This window comes from Podarcis filfolensis (genome assembly GCF_964270895.1).
Source record: "Podarcis filfolensis genome assembly, chromosome: 14".
Taxonomy (NCBI): domain Eukaryota; kingdom Metazoa; phylum Chordata; class Lepidosauria; order Squamata; family Lacertidae; genus Podarcis; species Podarcis filfolensis.
This window is the reverse complement of record NC_139616.1, coordinates 16,566,505-16,591,622: the sequence shown is the minus strand read 5'-3', so window position 1 is coordinate 16,591,622 and position 25,118 is coordinate 16,566,505. Positions and strand designations below refer to the sequence as shown.

General features: G+C 44.9%; 1 protein-coding gene across 6 annotated transcripts in view; it reads left to right on the top strand.

The window, feature by feature from the left end:
* The first annotated feature begins 294 nt into the window (after positions 1–294).
* ZFAND6 (zinc finger AN1-type containing 6) overlaps positions 295–25,118 on the top strand; it is an 81,502-nt gene continuing 56,678 nt past the window's right edge. For 2 of the 6 annotated variants that reach the window (XM_083587024.1, XM_083587023.1), the window contains exon 1: positions 17,273–17,430. The gene's annotated coding sequence lies outside the window, so the exon portion shown is untranslated. Of the gene's footprint in view, positions 601–17,264; positions 17,431–18,470; positions 18,853–25,118 lie in introns of those variants that run through there. The other 4 variants (XM_083587021.1, XM_083587025.1, XM_083587020.1 and 1 more) reach the window with 4 other exon arrangements.

The window sequence follows — 25,118 nt, the reverse complement described above, 5'->3', positions numbered from 1 at the left end:
TAAACCTATGCTACTGTGTGCATTTCTACATGTGAACGTGTCCATAAATCTGCTTGTGGAACACATGTCTTGGGCGTGCATTTGCAGGACTATTGAACCTGACAACACCAAACTCCTTTGGGGGGTCAAGCAAGCCCACACCCCCTGGTTTTCTCCTGCAATGGTGGCTCCTCTTTGCCAGGAAGGGAGAAGGAAGGAGAATGGTAGCAGGGATAGGATAAAGAGGGGTTACACCACTCTGATGTCATAATCCTTCTGCTGACATCACAGCCCTGCCGCTTAAGAGGAAGTCATTTGCCAGTCAGCAGAAAGAAGGAGAAGAACGTGAGAAGCAGAGAGGGAAGAAAGATGAAGAGGGGGAAGGGGCATGGAGAAGAAGAGAGGAGACGCTCTAAAGATCTGATGTTCTCAGATGCCTGACACACACCTTCAGCCGATAGCTGTGCAGTTTTCCTCGTGGCTCTTAAATGTTTCGGCAAGTGTGATGTTAAGGACAAGTGGTACCATCTCCACCCATCGAATTCCTCTCCTCTATGCTTCCTGCACATTTACATGCAAAGTCCAGGCGGGCAAGCATTGCGGATGGTTGATGTGAGAACGGTAAGTGTTCCCCCCTCCATAGATCGGCCGTTCTATTGTAAGATAGGGTGGGGTGTTCAAAGACTGAACAGAGAGTTCTGAAGCAGACCTCCAAAGGCCACCCAAAGGCCAATGGTCTGTAGCCTGGAAATATGCAATAGACTTGGAATGCTTGGGACATCTTCTGCGGTATTTTAGCCCAGCTGTTGTGGGTTCGAATCCTACTCACTAGAGATCATACCATTTGGAAAGGCTCCAAAGCTTAGGCCTTGCCTGTACAGTGGTACCTTGGTTCTCAGACACCTTGGTTCTCAAACGCCGAAAACCTGGAAGTAAGTGTTCTGGTTTTTGAACGTTTTTCAAAAGCCAAACATCCGATGCGGCTGTCGGCTATTGTTTCCAGGGCGTCTGCACCAATCAGAAGCCACGCCTAGGTTTTTGAACATTTCGGAAGTCAAACGGACTTCCGGAACGGATTAAGTTCGAGAACCAAGGTGCCACTGTATTTGGTGCTTTTGTTCTTGCTATTTATTTTGCATTTTGGTTTTTGAGGCTTTTTTGGTTAATTTGTTTTTGTGACTGTGTGGAACCCAGTTCAGCTACTGATTGGTTGATTGTGTGGCTGCTGAAATGGATAAAAGCCCCCCATCCAAACAATGACTATCATCAGTGCAGGTAAGAAAAAAAATTAATTTTAATTTTTATCATCTACAATACTGTCTTGTTGATTTTATAGTACATTGATTATTGTTTTCATTTTATGGATCAGTTGGATAGTAGAATTCATGTTAAATTGCTGTTTTAGGGGTTGTTTTTAAAAGTCTGGAACGGATTAATCTGTTTTGCATTACTTTCTACGGGAAAGCACGCCTTGGTTTTGGAATGCTTTGGTTTTGGAATGGACTTCTGGAATGGATTAAGTTTGAGAACCAAGGTACCACTTCATGGTGGTATCTGTGTCTCACTTGCCAACTGAAGAAGCCCAGAGGGCTTTCAGGCAGAGCAAACAGTACAGGGTTAGATGTTAGATGCTCTGTTGGTGGGTCTTTAAATTAGCCTTTGGACCTGAGTTTATGGCAAGAGATGAAGAGGATTACTACTACTACTATTACTATTAAGGACGGCCATCTTCATAAAAAGGGGAGGGGGAGGGAAGGAAGGGGAATAAAAGATCAGACTAAGTTCAAAATTGAAAGCCAGGCGGAATAGCTCTGTCTTACAGGCCCTCCGGAAGGAAGTTAAATCCTGCAGGGCCCTGGTCTCATGGGACAGAGCATTCCACCAGGTCGGAGCCATCACTGAGAAGGCCCTGGCCCTGGTGGAGGATAATCTGACTTCCTTAGGGCCCGGGATCATAACTATGATTATTCATGGACCTTAAGGTCCTCTGCGGGGCTTACCAGGAGAGGCAGTCCCATAAATACGAGGACCCTAAGGTACCAGGATAGGGAAAGTAGTGGGTTATGTGCACTAACAGAATTATTCTGCATTAAATAACTTCAGCTATCAGCTTTCAGCAACTAGCAATAAGGGTCAGCCCCGAAACAGGTTGCCACCAAGTCCCATTGACACAACCACTACCCCTTCCACATATTCTCCTGCTTCTAAGTTGGCAGCTGGCGGAGGGGGGTAGCTGGTGCTTCTCAAGAGGGCTGGATTTGGCCCTGGGACTTCCAGTTGCTGATCCTCACCTTACAAGGATACGATGTGCTGGTTCAGCACAGAAGAAGCAATAAATGACACAGCCTTCTGGGCACACCTTTCCGGGAGTTATGTTAATGGGGTCCTATTGGGGAGGTGATGCTGACCCCCATCATTGTATTTCAGGCCAGATGTTGTTTTCCTTGAGAGCATCTCTATCCCTGAGCAGCTCGCAGGTGAACCCCCTGGTGCCTATGTAAACAATACAAAATATGCTAGGTATGAGCAAAGGCAGGAATAGTTGTCCTTCAGGAGCCAAATAGCTTTTAAAAGAACAGTTGTGTGTCAGCAGTGTTGCTACAGTTTGATTGCAAAGTCTAATAAAAGAAAAATTTGCAACGAATGTTCTTAAAATTTGCACTCTCAACCTTGAATGTATCCAAGAGCTAGACTTTCAATTCTGCAGAATTTAACCTTCCTGGCTCCAAACTAGTCTGAAATGGAACTGGGGCTATGTTAGAGTGGGACAAACCTTGTCAGTTACAGGCTTTCATTTTGCAGTTTGTCACATTTCTGGATTTGTTTGCAATTTAAGCAAATAAGTCCTCGTGAGTGTTTGTCAGCATTTTGGGGGAGCAATGTTATGCATAAGAAGCTGGAGGAAAGCAAGCCGGTAAAAGCTAGGGTTGCCATATGTCCGGAATTTTCTGTACATGGCCAGGATCCAGCCGTTGGAAACAGTGTCCAGAAGGAAACAGCTGAAATCCAGATGTATGGCAACCCATGTCAGAAGTGTCAAATATTCAACAACTTTGGGCAAAACTTTAAAAAGCTCAAAAACTTTGACCAAAAGGGGGGGGAAATCTCAACAACTTTTGTGTCCACATTTTCACTTTTTGAATTTTGAAATATGCCAACCCTAGATAGAGTTAGGTAAAGGGACCCCTGACCATTAGGTCCAGTCGTGGCCAACTCTGGGGTTGCGGCGCTCATCTCGCTTTATTGGCCGAGGGAGCCAGTGTACAGCTTCCGGGTCATGTGGCCAGCATGACTAAGCTGCTTCTGGCGAACCAGAGCAGCGCACGGAAATGCCGTTTACCTTCCTACCTATTTATCTACTTGCACTTTGACGTGCTTTCGAACTGCTGGGTGGGCAGGAGCAGGGACCAAGCAACGGGAGCTCACCTCGTCACGGGGATTCGAACCGCCGACCTTCTGATCGGCAAGTCCTAGGCTCTGTGGTTTAACCCACAGCGCCACCCACATCCCTTTAGATAGAGTTAAGCCAGTGTAAATTTGCATCAGTTCCAAACTCTGCTCAGCACAGTATGTATAAATATCTGTATAAATATATTTGCAGAGCAATTTCCCCTGATATATCACATTTTCATATGCTGTTTTCACTAATATATGCATTTTCATGCAGACTGTACCTCAGTATATGCATTTATGTGCACATTGCTTGGCTGGAGAACTGCATTGCAAAATTCAGAGAATTCAAAATTTTAAAGATGGCTGAGTTTGGGGAAGAGCTCTGTGGCTTAGCGTCTGCTTTGCATGCAGAAGGTCCCAGCTTTGATCCTTGGCTTCTCCAGGTAGAGATGGAAAGTTCCCCTGCCCTAAACTCCAGAGAGCGGCTGCCACCTAGTGTAGACAATACTGAGCTAGATGGACCAATAGGCTGACTTAGTACTAAGGCATCTTCTGTGTTGTGTTGTGCTATGCTATGTTTCAGTTTGCTGATCATTTCAGAGGGCGCAAATGAGCTCATCTTTAAAAGATGTGGAAATGCGGAGAACTGAATTTAAGATGGGCAAAATGAGAAACTTGATATATTCGCCTATCCCTATAGCCTATAGGTGCTGGAGGAGACTCTTGAGAGTCCCATGGACTGCAAGAAGATCAAACCTATCCATTCTGAAGGAAATCAGCCCTGAGTGCTCACTGGAAGGACAGATCCTGAAGCTGAGACTCCAATACTTTGGCCACCTCATGAGAAGAGAAGACTCCCTGGAAAAGAGCCTGATGTTGGGAAAAATGGAGGGCACACGGAGAAGGGGACGACAGAGGACGAGATGGTTGGACAGTGTTCTCGAAGCTACCAGCATGAGTTTAACCAAATTGCGGGAGGCAGTGGAAGACAGAAGTGCCTGGAGTGCTCTGGTCCATGGGTCACGAAGAGTCGGACACGACTAAACGACTAAACAACAATAGCCTGCATAGGATCCATAACGATATAGGTGCTGGGTTCAACCCAACTTGGGGGAGAGCCCGTCGTGCACATGACATCACACACACGATTTTAATTGCAAACCTTCTGATCGGCAAGCCCAAGAGGCTCAGTGGTTTAGACGTGAAAGGGGAAAAGGGAAAGGGAGCAAGCTCAGTTCTTCAAAGGTTATTTGTTTGAGCCTGCTAACATCAGATGCAATTTTATGTTTCACCTCGCAATAGGTTTGCAGCTAACGGTGGGTTTTTATTTTACTTTTTCGGAAGAGAGAGGTAGTCGCAGGCTGGCTGGCATGAAAACGGAAAACTGCAAATGAGTTGAGCAGACAAATGAAGCAAGGAGGGACATTCACTGGATCAGAACCAGAAAATGGCCAGCACAGAGCATAACAAATCGGCAATACAGCTGTGCCCCAGGGCATTCAGACAGGAATCTAGCAGCTGATGATAAGAAAACAAAGGCAAAACAGAATTGGAGGAGATGGCCTGTGCAATTCGGAAATTTTTTCCTTTGCATTCCTACATGGAGCCAATTTAAATATTAAGAACATACGAAGGTTAGCATAGCCTCCTTGCTGGACCACACCAAGGTCACATGAGACTGGCATTCTGTTTTCAACTGTAGATGCCTCTGAAACAGAGGTGTTGACTGACCAGGAGAACCAAACCAGTCTGTCCTGCTCCTGTGCTTTTTAAATAGCAGCTTGATCTACGCAAATCAGTAGGTGAAGCATGTTTACCTACTAATAATTGCAGATCATGTCTGCTTAGAATCAGTAATGGACTGAGTGAGGACTAGAAAACTGAAGCTTCGTCTAGATAAGGCAGAGGAATTGCTGGCAAGCGGTTCATCTTCCCAGGGCAGGAGGGTTCAACCACTTCTGGGTGGTGTCTTCTTCTCTGGCGATCACTCATAGCTGTGTAAGATTGTCTTCCACAAACACGGTTTTAACAGTGAGTCCATAAGTGACTGTGGAGGTCAATTCTGGATCCACACGTCCTTCCACAGTGGGGATGTAGTTTTCTGGGTGGGAGTTGCTCATGGTGAGGGTTTGCCAAAATTGCCTTCCTCTTAGCTCGTTTCTCCCTTGCATCCTGAATTCCCATGTCTTCAAAGTCCATGACACTTTTGGTAAAGGCTGTTCTCCAACTGGAGCGCTCGCAGGCCAGTGTTTCCCAGTTATCGGGGTTTGTACTACATTTTCTTAGATTTGCCTCGAGAGAGCCTTTAAACCTCTTTTGTTGACCACCAGCATTACGCTTTCCATTTTTAAGTTTGGAATAGAGTAGTTGCTTTGGAAGACAATCATCAGGCATCCGCACAACATGACCAGTCCAACAAAGTTGATGTTGAAAAATCATTGCTTCGACACTAGTGATCTTTGCTTCTTCCCGTACACTGACGTTAGTTCGTCTGTCTTCCCAAGTGATATGTACCATTTTTCAGAGACACCGTTGATGGAATCTTTCAAGGAGTTGGAGATGGCGTTTATAAGTGGTCCATGTTTCACAAGCGTACAGTATGGTTGACAGTACAATAGCTTTGTAAACAAGCATTTTGGTTTCCCTGTGAATGCCCCAGTTCTCAAACACTCTGCACTCTCCTTAAATCAGGAATGGGGAATCTGTCACCCTCCAGATATTGCTGGACTACAGCACATCATTCTTGGCCATTGCTGATTGTCTCAATACTGTTGCAAATCTCTACCACAACTCCCCATTTAAAAAAACAAACAAACAAAGAAGCCCTAAACTTTGCACATAGCAAAGGCACTCCAGCCCTTGGATCATTTTGTGGGGTTTTTTGGTGCATTTTTTAGATAGCACAGCTGGAACTGGCCAGATCATTGCCTCAGTCTCAGCCTTGCTCTGCCTGCTGCCAGGAAGTGAAAGATTGGGATAACGCAAGTAACCACCAGTCTGATTACAAGGCTGCAAAACATTTGAGTCTATTAAAGTGTTGTTTGAATGATAAATAATAACACTGGAGAGGATGATTACAAAAACAAAGGACAAATGAAATAACGAAGTAGATAAACTCATAAAAATGACTCTGATATCATGCGTGGATATTTTATGAACCCAACTAAAGTTAACTGCACATTTTTAACGTCCAAAACACAATAAAAAACAAACAGAGAGTTGCTTCTCATTTTAATAAGACACAATTATCCTTGTTTCTGGTAAATGCCAATGTCTTCCTAGACAGAAGCGTGCAGAGTGAAAAGCTGAAAGTCCGGAACGATATAAAAATCTATGGAGCTGCTCTTCTATAAATTATGGATGTAAAAGGGGAAACAGAGCATACTGATGTAAAATGAGCAATCATTTCTTTTTACTCTGAGGGACTTCAGAGGCGATGCTAGAGGAATCTGGTCTCCTCTACTGACAACAACCAGGTAACGCTTAGGTATCTTGATTTGCAGAGAAGATAAGTAACACCTTGACATGAGGTTAGGCTATTTGTCCATCCAGCTCAGAACTGTCTCCTCCTTATCCAGCAAGTGTCCTGGAAAAAACGAGACATCCCATTTCTCGCCTGAGAGCACAGCAGCCATTTTTGGTGCCATGATCTCACTTGATTTCACACCAAACTCTTCCCCCCCAAAAGCATTTTTTCACCACCGTGATCTCATGCGGTGCCCCCAAATATGCCTTTTTGGGGCAGAGCTCCCCCCCAATCTTTTGAGCTCCGTGATCTTGTGCAGGAGAGCACGGGAGGAAGATGCATGTCCCAGTTTGGGGACTCAAGATGTTGGAGGGTGTGTTGCTCTGACAACCAGCAGCATTAAGGATAATGTTTTAATTTCCTGAAATGGAAATGTTTGCTTATGTTGAATTGCTGTGTATTTTTAGTATGGGGTTTTCCCTTTAGCAATAGCTCTCATCTGATTGGCGAACTGTGTGTCACATGAGAGAGGCATTCCATTCTTTTGTGACTATTATTCAAGTCACTGTCGTTTTTAACTGTTCTCAGTTCTCTGTGTGTGAGGGAGAATCGATGCTGAGAGACTTCTCAGGATACTGCAGGGGACAGAGTTTCAGGAAGAGGGCCAAGAGGAAGGGTAGCTTGTTTGAAGGCCCCCTCAAACCTAGAGCCAGCCCTGAAACCAGATGCAGTTATTGAAGCTATTCTTTTAAATACATATGAAGCACATTATTCCCTTCAAAGGATTCTGGGCACTGTTGTTTACCCCTTGCAGATTTACTATACCATGCAACACTCAACAAACTACAGTGCCATATCCCACAACTGTCCCAACAAAACCAGAACATCCCATGTTTTCCTGCAAGAGCACGACGGCCATTTTGGGCAAGGGCGTCTCATGCAATTTTGGGACGCAATCTTGTTTTCTTCGGGGTTGAGGTCTTGCATGGCACCCAAAACACATTTTGTGGGGTGCTGTGCAAGAAAAGTGTTTTTTGGGGGTGCGCGCGATCTCACGTGGGTCATGTGACCCAACATGGGACTGCAACCCCAGAAGATGGTGCCCCAAGTTTTTCCCCGTGTTGCACTGGAGGGTATGTCATGCCCAGCTTTATTCACATCAAATATTTAAAGCACTATAATACCACTTTAAACAGTCCAGAATCCTGAGAGTTGCTAGGAAACTCCTCTTCCTTTCCCAGATCTGCAATTCCCAGTGTGGATTGACAATCAATCCCTCGTCACAGGGCATAGCTGTCAACTTTACCCTTTTTTAAAGGGAACTTTTCCTTTTTTAAAGGATCTGATTTCTTTCCGCAGGGCCTGTAAGACAGAGTTGTTCCGCCTGTCCTTTGGCTTGGAGCCAATTTGATTCCCTCCCCGTCTTTCTTTTTCTTTTTCCTTTCTCCTTTCTCCTCCTGTGATGAGGCTGCATTTTAATATTTTAATGTTTCAATATTTTAATGTTGTATTTTAATCTTGTTTTTAAGTTGTATTCATTCAACTTGTTTTTATTATTGCTTGTTAGCCCTGAGCCCGGCCTTGGCTGGGGAGGGCGGGGTATAAATAAAAATTATTATTATTATTATTAAATTCCCTTATTCCGAATAGGATTCCTCGCAAGAAAAGGGAAAAGTTGGCAGCTATTAAGGTCTCCTAAAAACTCTCAGCGCCCTTAACAAATCCCAGGATTCTTTGGGGGAACGTATGACTGTTTAAAGTGGTATTGCTTTAACTCTTTGGTGTGAGTCCTCATTCAGAATCTGATAACAAGCCACTTTTGTTGAGGACTACCCATATTGCTGAGAACATCATAAAATAGTTCTCACACCACTGACCGGAAAGGGAAGGTGAGTCACACACACTGACTGGAAAGGCATTACTGGCTGCTGTGAGACCATTTCTTATTTTATTTTGCCGAATGCTTTGTAAACGCAGCTGTACCCTTCTTTTTGGAGAAGGGCTGGTAACTTTAATTACAATGGTACCTTAGGTTAAGTACTTAATTCGTTCCAGAGGTCCGTTCTTAACCTGAAACTGTTCTTAACCTGAAGCACCAGTATAGCTAATGGGGCCTCCTGCTGCTGCCATGCCGCCGGAGCACAATTTCTGTTCTCATCCTGAAGCAAAGTTCTTAACCTGAAGCACTATTTCTGGGTTAGCAGAGTATGTAACCTGAAGCGTATGTAACCTGAAGCGTATATAACCCGAGGTACCACTGTAATTAATCTGGGGATCCAAAATGTTCCTTGTAAAAATGCAAGCTGATTAATATGAGGCAGACTGCTGTACTGTTTTTGACACCTCCAAACCCATTTTATTTATTATGTTCAGTGAAACACTATCGCATTCAAATAATTACAGAGTTACCTGTCAATTATTGATTATTAACTCGATGAGCCTTTCCGTTTTTACCTCAAAAGCACGAAAGACAATAGCGAGTTGTAAAAATTAATACTATTGCAATAATAAAATATATGTATATATTTGAAACGTACTGATATCTTACCACAGTTGGTTTTGATGTACAAAAAGGGGGGGGGGGAGAGAGAAAGAAAAAAGAAAATATAAGTAATCTCTAGCTGAAGTAAGAGTTTATTAACTTGAAACATTTCAAAACCATACTGAGATTTCAGGAGAAAAATTCGTTTGACAATAAACTCTAAAAGGGGACTAAATTTCTCTAAATACTCTTTGGCCATATCCTTTTTGTTTACTTGTTTGGGGCAGGCATACCCAGATGCTCTGCCACTATGGCCCTCTCCCATAATAAGCAGCAGGTCCCAGGAGTTTGGAGGCCAAGGGTTGAAGGGCTATTGGGCAATAAATAGGAAAGGGAAATATAGGTAAACATATCTTCTTGATTGGGTGATTGCATTTATATCCCACCAATTTTTCTCCAAGGAGATCAAGTTGGTTCTCCCCCTCCTCATTTAATCCAACATCTCCAGAAAAAGACTCTTGCTTGAAACCCTGAAAAGCAGCTGCTGGCCAGTGTAGACCATATTGAACCTGATGGGCCAGTGGGCTGATTCGGTATATGGTGGCTTCCTAAATGAAGCAGAGAGGCAGGGACTGGCCCAAGGTCACCCAGTGAGCTTCACGGCTGAGTGGGGAATCGAACCCTGTTCTCCCAGTTCCTAGTCTGACACTCTAACCACTACACCACACTGGCTCTTCTATGCTATATGGGGTTGTTGTTAGGCTGTGGATTAGCTCCTCTCTAATAGCTACGGCTCTAATGAACAATGAGGTCAGCTAGGTAGTCATTCGGCTGGACAGGGGTGTGTGCATGTGTCACTAGGTAGGTCAACGAAATGTCTTCTATTAGGACAGCAACGTAAAATGGAAGAAGTGCTATTGAACAACACAGGACTTGACTTCTATTTGCAGTAGATTGTATTGGATTGCACTGTTAGGCAATGAAGGAAGCCCAGTGATGTGCAATGGGGTGTACTCCCAAGTAGAATAGAATAGAATAGAATATCATTTATTACGGCCATAGGCCCATACAGGTAAAAACAACACATAAATAACAGTTTGTGCCGTAAGGAGAAAAAAAAAAAAAAAAAAAACGATCGCTAAAACACCACTATAACAATAAAATACTATAAAATGGAAAGGCATGCTACGCCTTAATTAGCTTGTAGAGCTCCTTGGCGTCGCTTTTGGGAAAGGACAGCAACTAGGAACCTAGCCACCTTCAGGGTCGTGTGGGTATCCTTGTCCTGCAAGATTTGGGCAAGGTGGAATTTTGGTGGGGTACCCTCTAGTTTCTGTATGATTGATCCCAACAAATTTGCCCGTGGCACATTAAACAAGGGGCAAGTGAACATAATGTGCTGGAGCGACTCCGGCGTCACCTTATCACATTCGCACACAGCGGGGGCTTGGCCCTTTGAGAACCTATGTCTCAGGACATTAGAGGGAAAAACATTAAACCTCGCTTTGGTGAAGGCCAGTCTATGGGCAACAGTCGAAAGGGAGGAGAGGTATGATGGAACGCAGTAAGTTAAAGTGATACCAATGTTCTGGGGCGAACAAACACCTCCCCCCAGCGTATAATTTCGCTGTAAATCGATGTCATCCAGTCTTTGGCGGATCAGTCTCTGAGCAGTGATTTGGTCTAGTTTTAGGGAATCTGAGGGAGAGATTCCATAACTCAGGAGTTTGGCATGAATTCTACTAGTCCAAAGGCTAGAGAATTCATCTCGCCATAAGCATTGGGCAAGGTAATGGTTTGGTAATCTATGCCACAATGATAGCCAGTAATTGAAGACTTGCTTCCACAGGCAAGTTTCTAAGGATGCGACCTTCAATTCTAGTCGCATGGCTGCGTTGCTTACGCACAGGGGGAGCATTAGGAGCCGACGTAGGAATTGGCTTTGCAGAGTCTCAAGGGGAGCGAGATCTGTCATCACGGCCCAGAGCGGGGCAGCATAAGCAAGCACGGCAACCACTTTTGCCTTGAACACCTTTAGGGCCGAGGGAACATGCAAAGCTCCGTCCGAAAAGAAGAATCGGAGGAGCGCATATGACAGGGTTTTGGCCTTATTAAGTAGGTGTTGAATGTGAGCTTTCCACCCCAAATTGTATTGAAAAATAACTCCTAGGTATTGAAATTTTAGGACTTGCTCTATTTTTGCCCCACCAAGCTTCCATTTGTATAATCTCCGGCTTCTGGAGAAGATCAGGATCTTGGACTTGGCATGGTTGATGGTTAATTGATTGAGTTGACAATACGTGGCAAAGATCTTCAGAGCTCTGTTTAGTCCAACACGTGTATAAGATAGAATTACCGCGTCGTCCGCATATAAAAGGAGTGGGCAGCGGTAATCCGCTAGTCTAGGCGCGTGTGTACTTGGAGATGAATTGACTAGGGGTGCTCGCATGTCGCTGATGAATAGGTTGAATAGGCAGGGAGCCAATATACATCCTTGGCGCACTCCCTTGTTTATTGGTATCGAATTTGTAAGGTCGCCCGCTGGAGTGAATCTCACTCTGGCAAGGGTACCTTCGTGGAGCTGGCTTATGAGCCATAAGAGTCTTCTATCAATGCCCTGTTTCGCAAGTTTCTCCCAAAGAATATTTCTAGGAACGCTGTCAAAGGCTGCCTTTAGATCTAAGAAGGCAGCACAGAGGTAGCCCCGGGGGGGGGAGGAGTACTTCCGAGCCAGATGATAAAGAACTATCGCATGATCGGTTGTGGAGCGTTTAGTTCTGAACCCTGCTTGTTCATGGCCAATCTGGTTAGTCTCATCTACCCATCGCAATAATTTAGTCATCAAAAAGCTGGCATAAATTTTCCCTATGATCGAAAGGAGGCTGATGTTACGGTAGTTTTCCGGCTCCGTTGGAGAACCTTTTTTATGAATTGGTACAATAATGGCCTCCTTCCATGTTTTGGGGATGAGACCGGAAGCGTTGATTGCATCGAAGGTTTTGGCCAAGATGCCGGCCCACCATTGTGGGTGTAGTTTGATGGCTTCAGCAGGGATCAGGTCGGGCCCAGGGGCTTTGCCCGGTTTCAGCTGAGCTATTAACTTGGCTATTTCGTCAGGATCGGTGGGAGGCCAAATAGGTAGGTGGGTAAACAGGTGCATCAGATGGTCGGAGGGAGCATCTGCCTGTGAGAAGCATTTCTTCAGGAACCGTTCCCATGTCGGTGCAGAGATGACTGCCATTGGGGAATTCCTCCCCCTTCTGTTAATCAAAGACCAGAATTCCCTGGATCTGTGTGGTTTTGAAGCAGTAATCAAAGCCTGCCAACGATTATGTTGCCACTCACGCTTGGCAATTATCTGCGTGCGTTTGTAAACTTGCTTGGCTTGTGCATAGCTAGCTGGCAGGGTAGATGCATCAGAGGTCTTGTATGCATTATATATAGCACGGAGGCGCTGTCTTGCTTGTTTGCACTGGGAATTATACCAGGGAGCACCGTGAGTATACTCGTTTCGATTTGAATTTTTGGGTGGTAACCTGAAGAAGGACGTAAGATCAGTCATATGATGGTAGAAGTGCTTCAATACTATGCTATGCTCGTCTGAGGCAGAGCCTATGTTGGGATAGGGCCTGAGGATTTCTTTTTGAAAGAATTCCAGGTACCTTTGAGCCTGTGTCTCCGACCATTTGATTCCTCTTACTTGGAAAGATTCGTTGGTTACCACCTGAGTCACATGTCTATGAGCCTCCGGCTGCCAGTTCAGGGAAAGCTTAGCAACAAGGGGAAGGTGATCACTAAATTGTACATTCTCGATCTTAAAAGTGGAAATACACTTAAATAGATCCCTAGAGACCAACAGGTAATCGAGGACGCTGTTTGATTTAACGCTCAGGTGAGTGAAATCCCCTGGAATATCGGGGAGGCATGTGCCATTTAAGGGGACCAAATTCAAACGGATGGCCATTTGATAGAGGAGTACTCCAGCCTCATTTGCTCTGTGGTCCTTAGAAGTTCTCTTCACGATGTGTTCCAGGTCATAATTATCAAGGTTTGGGGTAACCCACCATTTGGCTTTGGTCAACGAGTCCCAATTTGCTGCCGTACGGGCATTAAAATCGCCACCAATTATGGCCGGGGTGTTAGGAAACTTAACATAGCATGAGAGCAAATGCTCTTCTAGCGAGCCCCATTTAGAGCCCAATTCAAGGGAAGAACCCCCCGGTGGCAAGTAAACATTTGTAACTAGGAGCGAGATCTTTTCCCCCGCAATCAGCCCGGTGAGGGCGTAGGGAGGCAAGGCCTGTACTAGAGTAAATTTGGAATGTAGGTTGAGGGAGATGCCTATTATTAGGCCCCCTTTAGGGCGGCCTCCTTTCAGGGAGGGGCAGGCAGGGAGTTCTAGAAGCTCAAAGCCATTTAGAACAATTTTTTCTACTTCCCACGATTCTTGGAACAAGATGATATGAAACCGATTGATATACTCCAAGAATTCTGGCTCATGTTTTTTTCCCCTCCAGCCCGCAATGTTCCAGCTGAGGACTGATAGGGGGGAGTTCCTGTTGTGTTCAATTCGCTGTCATTTCAGGGAGAGAAGTGGGTCCTTTGGAGGCAGGGCAGACCCCACAAAAAAGTCAGTTATTTTACTTTGCATGGCAGGCACCTGCTGGAGGTACCTAATCTTGGAGTTGGTAGTGGGGTGTTCAGACTGGGACAACAGAGCGGGTCTCCCGCTGGCTAACCCAAGGGTGGCCACTTCAGTAGGAGGCTCCACAGGATTTGCAGAGACTGCCCCACCGCGAGGTCTGAAGGTCGCCAATGAAACCATTTGATTTATATGTCCGGCCGGGTCTTCAGTCAAATCCGGATCATTTTTTGATGTAGGCGGAACGCTCCCCTGACCTGATGCTAGCGAAGGTACTGGGGGTGCTCGACGTACAGATACCGTTTGTATGTCGTGTCTGTGCCGCTCAGGAGAATATGAGGACTCCAATTCCGGCATTGATGGATTAGATGGTAAAGAATTGTTTTGGTGGAGGGGACTCTGAATTACACTCTTCAGCGGGGGACTCTTGGAGGGCGAGTCAAAATTTATCAGGAGTTGAGATGAAAGGCCAACTTGTGAGGCAAAACCTGGGTCTGCCAAGCGTCGATGGGCTTTGCCCACAGGTGAGGGAGGCATGGGTTTAGGAGCCGGACTGAGGTGTGGAAGTCTTCCTGCTTCCTTAGAACACGACTCCGAAAAGCTGGCATGGTTATCCTGAGAAGTGGGCAGGACTTTTCCGTTCTTCTGGACATATATGAGCTGATGATTAAGTACTTCTAATCTATCAATTATTTCTTGTTGTTCCCTCGGTGGAAGGTTGCCAAAGGTGGCTAAGAGCTCTCTTTCCTCCGGCGGGGTCAGAGAATTACATGCACCAGTGGATTCCTTTAGGGCTCGTGGGGACGTAGGGTAAGTTCAGTTTCGGTACGGATGGGTATCCTCCGGAAGAGGAGGCTCAATATCCCGAGATGCTCCCGACCTCTCCGACAGGGTCCGCTCCGTGCCGTAGTCGGCAAGTAGAAGGGGATGGCTCATGCTATCCATAAAAACTCTTGTTGGGGTGATATCGTACCTAGCCAAGAGTGATTTCTGCCTGATTCTCCCAAGTAAATGGATCTAGGATTGCAGCCTTTTTGACTCATAAAAAGTGACCCAGTTAAGCAGGTAGCAGTTAATTTTAAAAAATGAACTATAACTTCAATACAATGGCACTTGGGATGGCAGATGCCTTTGTTGGACTCTGACACACAAGAGAGAATTCCTCTTGCAATTTTTTGTTTGGTTTTGGTATTATATTTGGATCCCCGTTTTCCTCCAAGGAGCTCAGTGTGGCTCTTCTTCCCTCGTAATTTCATCCTGTGTGACACTGGGTGTGACTCACCCAATGAACCTCATAGCCTAGTGGGGAACTGAACCTAGGTCTTAGCCCAACACTGTAACCACTATGCCACACAGCCTCTGATGATTAATTTGCACGTGTCATCTTATGTTTCCCCACTTCAGAATGATTGTTTTTATTCCTTTGTGAAGGCTTGCCGTTTAAACCAATTAATTCATCGATGAATCAATTAAAAATCATCTGATGAATGACTAATGTTTCTTTCGTCATGCAGCAGCCTTCTTTTCTCATGCTTGGTGTCTAAAAAAAAACCTCACTGAATCTTGTGGCACTGGAAAAATGAATGGCATGAGCTTTTGTTAAGTATGCTACCTACCATCTTGTCCCGCTCTGAAATCCGTGTGAATATAGATTTGAGTTAGAAGAGCAACACACACACACACACCCTTTAAAAGCTCCATACAATAGGCTATATTTAAAGTACATTTATAACAGTTATGGATTTCCACTGGGAACTGTAGTTTACCACTCACAATCCTCCTGAGCACCCTTAAACTACATTTCATTTCAGGGAACTCATGTGCTTTAAAGCTGTATGCTTTTGAATGTGGACGTGATGGGTTAGTGGGAGACTCCTATTTCCCTTATAGAGCTTGCTTTGTTTATTAAATATATTTATTCCCCAAGTCTGGATTCAGACTTCTCTATGAAGAATTGGTTGTTAAACCACTCTGCCAATTGTAGCTCTGTGTGGGGAATAGTGAATCTTTTAACAACTATCAGTGCCCTTAACAAACTACAGTTCCCAGGCTTCTTCGGTGGGGGAAGAGGGAGCCCTGACTGTTAAAATGGTATAAATGTGCTGCAAACGTATGAATTGTAGAGTTGGATGGGACCATTAGGGTCATCTAGTTGAACCTCCCGCAATGCAAGAAGCTTTTGCCCAACGGGTGTCAATGAGACCTCACCCTATTCCAGAATGGAGATTAAATGGCAGGAAAAACCCCACCTATTAAATAGCTGCCAGACTACCACACAGGTGATAAATACACAGCAAAACAATACAGGTATGGAGGAAGACTGTTGGCACTTCTAGTAAGGGTAGGCTGTAGCGTCTCAAGGGGGTGGGGATGGGGGAAATATATTTTTTACATACTCAGAGATAATTTTCCCCCATTATTATTTTGCATAGTCAGCCAGGATCAATCTTTGGTATGAAAAAAGATCTCAGGAAAAGCATAAAAGTAACCACCACACCATACATCAAAGCATTTTGATAACACATCAACGATCATGTCGCCCCCCCCCCCAAAGCTGGGAACTGTAGTTTGTTGCAGAACTACAATTCCTAGCACCCTCTACTAAACTACAGTTCCCCAGGATTACTGGCAGGAAGCCGTGACTTTTAGCTTCGGTTCCAGGCAAGAATGCAGCCCCAGCTTAACTGGGAGATGTCGGGATTTGAATCGGGGACGTTCTCGGGAAACCCTGCCTCTGAACGACAGCCGTTCCCTTATCTGTCCAGAGCATAGCTGTCAACTTTTCCCTTTTCTTATTCGGAATAAGGGAATTTTCCTTAAATTAAGGGAAACGTTGACAGCTATGGTCCAGATCCTAGTTGCTTGCAGCTCGCTTGCTTTCAAGAAACATTTAAGTCCCTTAAAAAAACAAAAAATCCCAGAAAACGCTGCTTCAATCAAGCGTTGGACTCCAAGTCCCATCAGCCTCCCGTCAGCGCGGCCGGTATTCGGGGCTGATGGGAGTTGTAGTCCAACGAGCATCTGGAGGGTATCAAAGCTGGCTTTTAAGCCCTCCCTTCTTCCCATTCCGCCCGCCCCACTCGCTCTTATTAGTTTGGTTCGCGTCGCGCGCCGTCCCCGGCAGTCGCTGCCAGTCACTAGGAAGGGAAAGAGGAGGCGGAGGCAGCAGCCGTGTCAGAAAGCAGCGACAGCGCCGCTTTTCCCCCTCCCTCCCTCCCGGGTTTTCTTTACCCCGTCCCCGCCCCCTCCTTTTCCTTTCCGCCCGCCCGCCCGGCTTCCGCCAATCAGCGCCCGCCCGCGTCGGTTTCTGTCGGACAGGGCGGGGCCGGGGAGGAGAGGAAGGGAAAGGAGGAAAAGGGGGAGAGGGGAAAAAAAAAAGTTTATTGAAGACTCGGAGGAGCCAAGCGGCGGCTGGAACTCTGCGGCGCGAGGACCCTCGCGAGCCCCCCTCCCCTCCCGCGGAGTCAGGTGAGAGAGCGAGAGCGCGTGCGCGGGCCCGTGGGCTAGTGGCCGCCTTTTCTCCTCACTCCCCCCCCTCCGTGTGTGTGGGGGGGGGTCGGGGGAAAGAGTGGGTCCCCCTCTTTTTCGCTCTCTCCTCCCTACCCCATATACATGGGGAGGGGCTCTTCTCTCTGCCCCCCTCTCCAAATTACCCCCCATATTTAAGCTGCCCCACTTTCCCTGGGGGCGAATTCAGTGGGGCTTACTCCCGAGGAGGCTTGGTTAGGGTCGTGTAGTCTCTTCACATTATTCTTCTGACTGCCTCTCCCCCCACACCCCGTTCCCCACTTACATAACCTGGGAGAGGGGCGAGGAAAAGGGGGAGAAATGATATGGGAGACCACCCCCCTCTTTTTGCCTACAGCCCCACCTTAGGAAAGAGTTGGGGCGAGCTCTTCCCCCCCCCCACAAAGATAAAGGCTCTTTGGGCCCAACTTGAAGGAAGGAAAGGGGAATTCTATGGGGATGTAACAGGCTCTAGGGAGGGGGTGTACGTGTTCCTTCCCCCCACCAGGGGACCTTACTTTTTTGGGTGGGGGGGATAGGGGTGTTAGGCAGCCCCTCTTCCCTTTATTTCTCCCAGGAGGAAGGTTAGAGGTAAATGTGGGGAAGGAGAAATGTGTGTGGGGGGGTATAATCCCCTTCAGAGGACTTTGCCCTATGGAGGGCACAGGGCTCTAAAATTGCTTGTTTATTTGTCCCCTTCACACACAGGAAAGGAGGGTGAAAGAATGACAAGGGAAGCTTTTGCTTAAATACTTTTAGTTCCCTTCAGAGCACTTTACACTGGAGGAGGAGGGGGGTTGGGGAATGCTTCCTCTTCTTACCTCACCCCCCCAGGGTAAAGTTTTATGCTCCCAAGTGGTAGACTTCAGGGAAGATAAGAAGGAAAGGGTATTGGGAGAGAGGAAAGATCTTCTTTTTCTTCTTTGATACCCTCTCCCCAAAGCTGAAGGAAGGGTTAGGGGTTATATGGACAACTGCCACTTAAAGACTGAAAGGTTTTTGGCTGGGTAAGAGGAAAAGGGAAGACCAAGAACCTTCTTTCCCTCTCAAATAGGGACTGACCCCAGTTCACATACTCATGGGGTAATGAGAGGCAGGGGGTTGACTGGGAAACCTCTGCTTAAAGGCAAGGGTGGGTATCAGAAAGACCACAGAGCAATTTCTGGTGGGCCCCTTATTTGTTATTTTAACTTGCCTGCTAGTTGCTGCAGTTCCTTACTAAAGAGTCCAGGCTAGATGGGCCTTGATATCATCTGGCAAAACTCTTTCTAGCCTCTTAAAATGGAGAGTGCAGACTTGGGACACCTGGTTAGTTGTACCTTAACCCTTTGGAGATCCTGAAAGTGCACTCCTATTCTTCAACTTAGAACACATCATGGAAAGGTAGGGTTTCTAGTTTTTTAAAAAAAGTATGCTGTGAAAGGCTAAAGTCAACTTAACCTATATGTAGGGGAATGTTTACACCTTCCTCATTTTCAGAAGATTGTACCCCTGTGATAGATTAAGAGAAACTGCAGCAGGGGCATGAAGAGACATTTTCCTTTGCCTTCTAGGTAATATTAAATATCTTGTAAGGAAGAAAATGGAATCCTCGTTGTATCAGGGAGGGTAATTCCCTGTTTATTATTTGTGCCTGTGTTCAGAGATCTCAGCTGGTGGAGTCTTTTACAAAAAACAAAAGCTTCACAACAGCCCTATGAGGGCATTTAGGCTGTCAGAATGACTGCTTCAACATCTGTCAGTGAGCTTCAAGTGCGGGAATTAGATTCTGAGTTCAGTCCTTATGCAAACCTTAAGGAAATAGAACGAGGTTCTTCTATAGCAGGCTTCCTCAACCTTGGCCCTCCAGATGTTTTTGGCCTACAACTCCATTATCCCTAGCTAGCAGGACCAGTGGTCAGGGATGCTGGGAATTGTAGTCTCAAAACATCTGGAGGGCCGAGGTTGAGGAAGCCTGTTCTATAGCCTGTAGTCCTCCTTATGCTGTTGAACTACAACTCCCATCAGCCCCAGCCAGCATGATCAATGACCAGGGCTAATGGGAATTGTGCAGCAACATCTCAAGAACCACAGGTTCCCCATCCATGTACTATATAGGATACATTCACTCCTTGAAGTTCTCTTATGGAGACACTTGTTCCATCATGGGGCCTTCAGTCATCCTAAAACCGCTATGGGGAACCTTTGGCATTTTGGCCCTCCATATGTTGCTGAACTACAGTTCCCATCAGTCTCTGCTAGCAAGACCAATGGCCAGGGATGATGGGAATTGTAGTTAGGCAGCATCTGGAGGGCGGAAGGTTCGCCATGCCTGTCCCAAGGAACTGAGGAAGAAGACATTAGGATGGGGAATAAAATGTGATGTGACGTTACACTCTTCAGTAGCTTCTGAGCAGGCAGATTTCTCTGCTTGACATTTGGGACAGGCAGAAACAAACAAAAATGCTGTCAGAAGGGAAAGGGTGCTAGGTGATTGGTATCTGCTTGGAAATGGGTTGGGGACAAAATTGTCCTTTCTTAGGCCTGCCTACTAGATGTAAAGAGGAATCTTACAAAACGGGTGGACTAGATTCATGGGAGGACAAGTATTTTGTGTGTGTGTGTGTTGAGACCTGGGAGGCAGTGGTGGTTATCAGCACACCAAGGGACCTATTAGAGCCCTGGAAGGAAGTAGCAAAGGAATACAGAGACCTTATCATGGGATGTGGGAGGCTCGGTAGAGTTTTAGGAGAAACAGGAAATAGCAGCTCCTGCCTCCAGCAGGTTCTGGAAGGCAGGGGCATTCCCCAATGGGGAAGACTTGGTATGTGATTTGGGAAGAGGGGAGGTGATGTGGGCTGATGTGCAGCCTCACTGCCCCCAACATGTAAACATGCTGAGGGATGTGAGTTTAACCTCAAGCAGCTGTTGTTTTTGTCCCCAGCTGCCTTGCCCTGTGGAGTATGAGTCAATCAGGTGACGGGATATCCAGGAAATAAATAGACCAGTTAGAAGTGCCTGTGGTTTGGGGTGCTTTGGTTAGAGCTGTGAGGCTCTGAGCTGGCCTGGGGGGCCCACAGACATTTGTCAAAGAGACCACCTGTAGGGTTTGTTTGCAGTCACTGTTCATTGTATTTACTTCTGGGCTGATTTTTCTTCTGTTGACCTGCACCCTGGTTCTAAACTTTTCATTTGATCTCAAGAGAATTAGATTCTAGGTAAGTCTGCTTTGGATTGTATAGCCTTCCTTAATGCCTTTCATGAGGTGTATCATGTTCTGCATTATATGTTTAATCTTGTTAGAACTGGGAGCTTTGTCTTTGGCTACAAATTCCCTTTTTTGTCCAGGTGGTTATTAAACTCATGGCAATGCTAGACAATGTGATTTAATTTTATTAATGTTTAGCCTATTACAGGAAAGATCAGAATACAAGCTCTTGGGCAGAAGGAGGTCAAAAGTGATTTAACTTGCCTGGAGCTGTCAACTGGGACATTTTTTAAAAGTGAATTTTTGCAGGTTACTGTTCCCTGTTGTCTTAGACCTAAATATGGCAATGAATTGACACCCCCCCGCAAAGTCTATCCAATGAGAATACATTTGTGTCTACTTTTCCAGACAGCTGCAGTTTATTTCAAGCAGTAAAGTTCTTCATTTTTGCCATTTTTGCACTGTTAGCACTACCACTTTTGTTGTGGGATGTATGCTTAGCCTGTTCCTCCTTCTTTGCCTTCAGGCTGAGAGGAAAAATAGTGACTTGTATAGTATTAGCCTTTTGTATTGCATTGGGGTTAGAGTGGATGGAGAATTGTGCCTCCAGCCAGCTGTTTCTGCCCAGGAGGGCAGAAAAGTACACTACTCCTCACATTTTTTCACATTGGTTTGGTGTGCACATTGCACTAAGCTACCCTATGGCTTAGCATGAGTGTGCGAGCTCCCAAAGAGGATAATATATCTGCTTAGCTGGATCTCTTTTGGTCCTGTTGATGCTGTACTCCTGGGAGCTAAGCCATGGTTTGGCATAGTACCTCCAAAACCATGATTTCCCTCTTCCAGAGTTCATGGTTAGGGTTTATGGTTTGCCTGGGGGCCTAGGACTGGGCCCCTTGCGGGGTTGTGGGCACCTACAGTTGCAAGCCTGATGTTGACCTCGTCTCCACCTTCACAAGAACTCAGTCATAATTGGGTTTGTGTGTTTTTTCACTCTTGTTTTGAGTGCTGTTTGTGAACGTGTGCCATAGATTTGTGCCTTGAATTTGGACCTGGGCAACCTTTTAACTGTTCTTAATGATCTTCTGGCACGTGCGTACGGTGTGCTGTTTATTGTTTCGTTGAGAAAAGAGCGGGTGGCTGGCAACCGTATCCAAAGTTTACAAGTGTGCCATGCACAGCTTTTTTTTAAAAAAAAAATAAAAATCTGTGCCTGGACTTGTTTCTGTCTGCAACCTTGCCCACGAGGTATGAGAGCAGAGAAGACACCCAGAGCCGAGGGTGATTTGCTTCCTGTAAAGAATCATTGTGGTCCTGTGCCGTTGCTGACTCCCATTTAATGTTAGTAGGTGACTCCTGTGGTTTAAGGCTGGTACATAATCAGACTTCGTAACTTTTGCTCGGAAGCCTTAAGCAGAACAGTAAAACTCCTTGTGTAATCCCTATAAGACACAGCATTTAAATAACTGAGTTCCTCTCTTGAATTGTAGATGCTTATTGAACTTTAGGTACTTTTTAAAAATGTGCTTTATTTTTAGGCCCTATAATTTATTCCTCACTGTCTTTTGGCTTTCAACTCATTGATGGCTTTTATTGCTGCTCTTTGAATTTTCTCTCGTTTAACAATGTTTTTCGGTTGTGGAGACACCCAGAAATGTAAAAATGCTTCTAAGATACAAAATATCAGCCATAGAGGTGGGGGAATATCTTTCTGCCTCATAGTGACTGTTAAGAATGCTTTGTTTGTACATATCTCATGTAATGTTCATCCCTCACTTGCAAGGAATTGATCATTCATTATGGCAGCACCTGGAACTCCCTACCTATTGATATCAGGCAGGCAATTTTGCTGTATTGTGTTTGGCACCTGCTAAAAAGATATGTTTCAACAAGCCTGCACTGGCATGTATTCCCGCCCCCCTTATAATAGTTTGTAAATTGCTGGTTTTGTTTAGTTTTTGATACAATTTCATGTCAATTTGTTTCTAATGTTTGCTTTCATTGGTGTTTTAAGGAATATTTTAGATTGCCCTTTGTAAACCATTTAGAGACTTTCTTTTTGAGTAAATGTATAAGTTTTGTTAAATAATGCAAAAGTTCTAATTCTAGGAAGCTTGGTGCTTATCCCCTTGAAAGTTTTGCTTAGGGTAGCAGCCTTGAAACAAAATGGAGAATTTTGACACTTTACAAAATACCTGGTTTATTTATAGCTTTACTTTATTTCTGATAAATATTTTGATACATCATTCAGCCATGCTCCCGAGACTGTAGTGTCAGAAGTTTTTCTAGAATAAGTGATTTGGGTTTCTTCCTGCCTCACCTCAGTGGCTTATCTCTGTCCAAAAGATGTTCTCTCGGGCCTCTGTTGCTGCTCCCTCCTTTCCTTCCAAAGAACTATTATTTCTCAACTGTTTGCTTCACCAATTGATTGCAGTAGAAACAAATCTTTCACAGATCCCACAGATGTGAATTTCAACCTTAACGTCTTCACTAATTCCTTTCATTATGTCTTCCTAAAATTTTTAGTATGCAAGTTGCCACAAAATCTCTGGTAATAAGCCAAGTGCTGTGTCTTTGAAAATAGACAACACTTTGTATTAAGGCCACTTGCTGTACAGTATAACTTTTGGGTCTCTCCCTCCCCTTTAAAGTGAGTGACTTCTTGTATGAAAAGGGGCAGGGTGGTGGTGAAAGCATGTTGTTAGAAGCCGTTTTTACTTGGGTGGTGCCTTGACCTGGATGGTATTAGATCAGGGGTGGGGAATGTTTTTCAGCCTGAGGGTGGCATTCCCTCATGATCAACATTCTGGGAGCTGCATACCGAATGCTGAGCAGGTCAGGGACAAAAGTGGTTGAAGCAATGAATTATTATTATTGTATTACATTTACACCCCACTTTGCCTCCTCCAAGGAGCCTACCATTCCTCCCTTTCCCATGTTTTCCTCACAACAACCCTGTGAGGTAGGTTAGGCTGAGAGATGGTGACTAGCACAAGGTTGCCCAGCGAGGTTTGTGGCGGAATGGGGATTTGAACCCTGGTCTCCCAGTTCGTAGTCCAACGCTCTGACCATTACTCCACAATGGGTGTGACCGTTACCCTTGTGCAGTAGGCTATATTCCATCTGCGCAGAAGTCAGAGGTTTATGTATGTACCCACTTATCTTCACAGCCCATCCAAACAAGAAAGGTTAATTATCACAGTCTGAGGACACAGCCCACCAGACAAAAGCAGTTGAGCAGATCCGGTCCATCAGGGGCATAGCACAAAGAGTGTCCTGGGGGCTAGATTGAGAGGCTGGAATCTGAGGTCCCTCAGCCCTGTATTAGCTCTCGCTCACAGAATTGTCCAAGGACAAGGTGGATTATATGTTGCATCATATCCATTCATATTCATAACTAGAAAAGTCATCCCATTTGAAATGTACCTTAAACGAAATCTTGGGCCCCATCTGCACTATACATTTAAAGCTGTATCATAGTGCTTTAAATGGCCATGACTTTCCCTAAAGAATCCTGGGAACTGTAGCTCATTATGTGTGCTGGGAGTTGTCAGGAGGGCCCTATTTCCCTTACAGAGCTACAGTTCCCTGATTAGTTTAGCATTCATTCCATCTTCACAGGGAATTTTGGGCAGTGTTACTTTAAAGGAATAGTGGGGGGGGGTCTCCTAACAACTCTCAGCACCCTTAAACTACGGTTTCTGTGGAAGAAACCATGCCTGTTTAAAGTGATATGATACTGCTTTGAATTTATAGTGCAGGTGGGGCTTAACTGTTTTTTAAAAAACACATTATTCAACTTAAAGAGATTCGAAAGAGGGCATGGCTAGTTATCAGCAGGACAGTAATATTATGGATTTAAACCAAAGAACTGAAGAATTCTTAATCTCTCTGGCTGTTAAAACAATTGCCCAGTTGATTAGGCAACAGTTAAAATTGTTGGAAGCAAAGTATTTTTTATTAAGAAAAATATTAATTACAGGGCAGTGTTTAATAATAATAATAATAATAATAATAATAATAATAATAATAATAAATTTATTATTTATACCCCACCCATCTGGCTGGGTTTTCCCAGTGTGCAATGAAACTCCTAAGTTATCTGATAATGATAGATATGAATACCTTTTAAAAAGTCATTTTATTGTTTCTGTTCCATTGAATTTAGGTCAGAGAATGAAGCATCTATGATTTTTTTGCTTTTTATTTTTTATTAATGTATGGATTGCTTTTTACATTTGTATTTAATAAATACAGGGGGTTTTCAGTTACCAACGAAACCCCAACTAAATGCGAGTTTAAGAAGCCCAAAGTGAAGATCTTCCACACACACCCAGTTTGTTGAAACAAAAATGCCTTCATTTGTTTCTGTAAAGTACAGCTAGTGGGCACTTGTCTTATCTCATTCTGGATGTTATTCTACAAAACAGGAGCAGCCACACTGAAAGCCCTGCTCTGAATT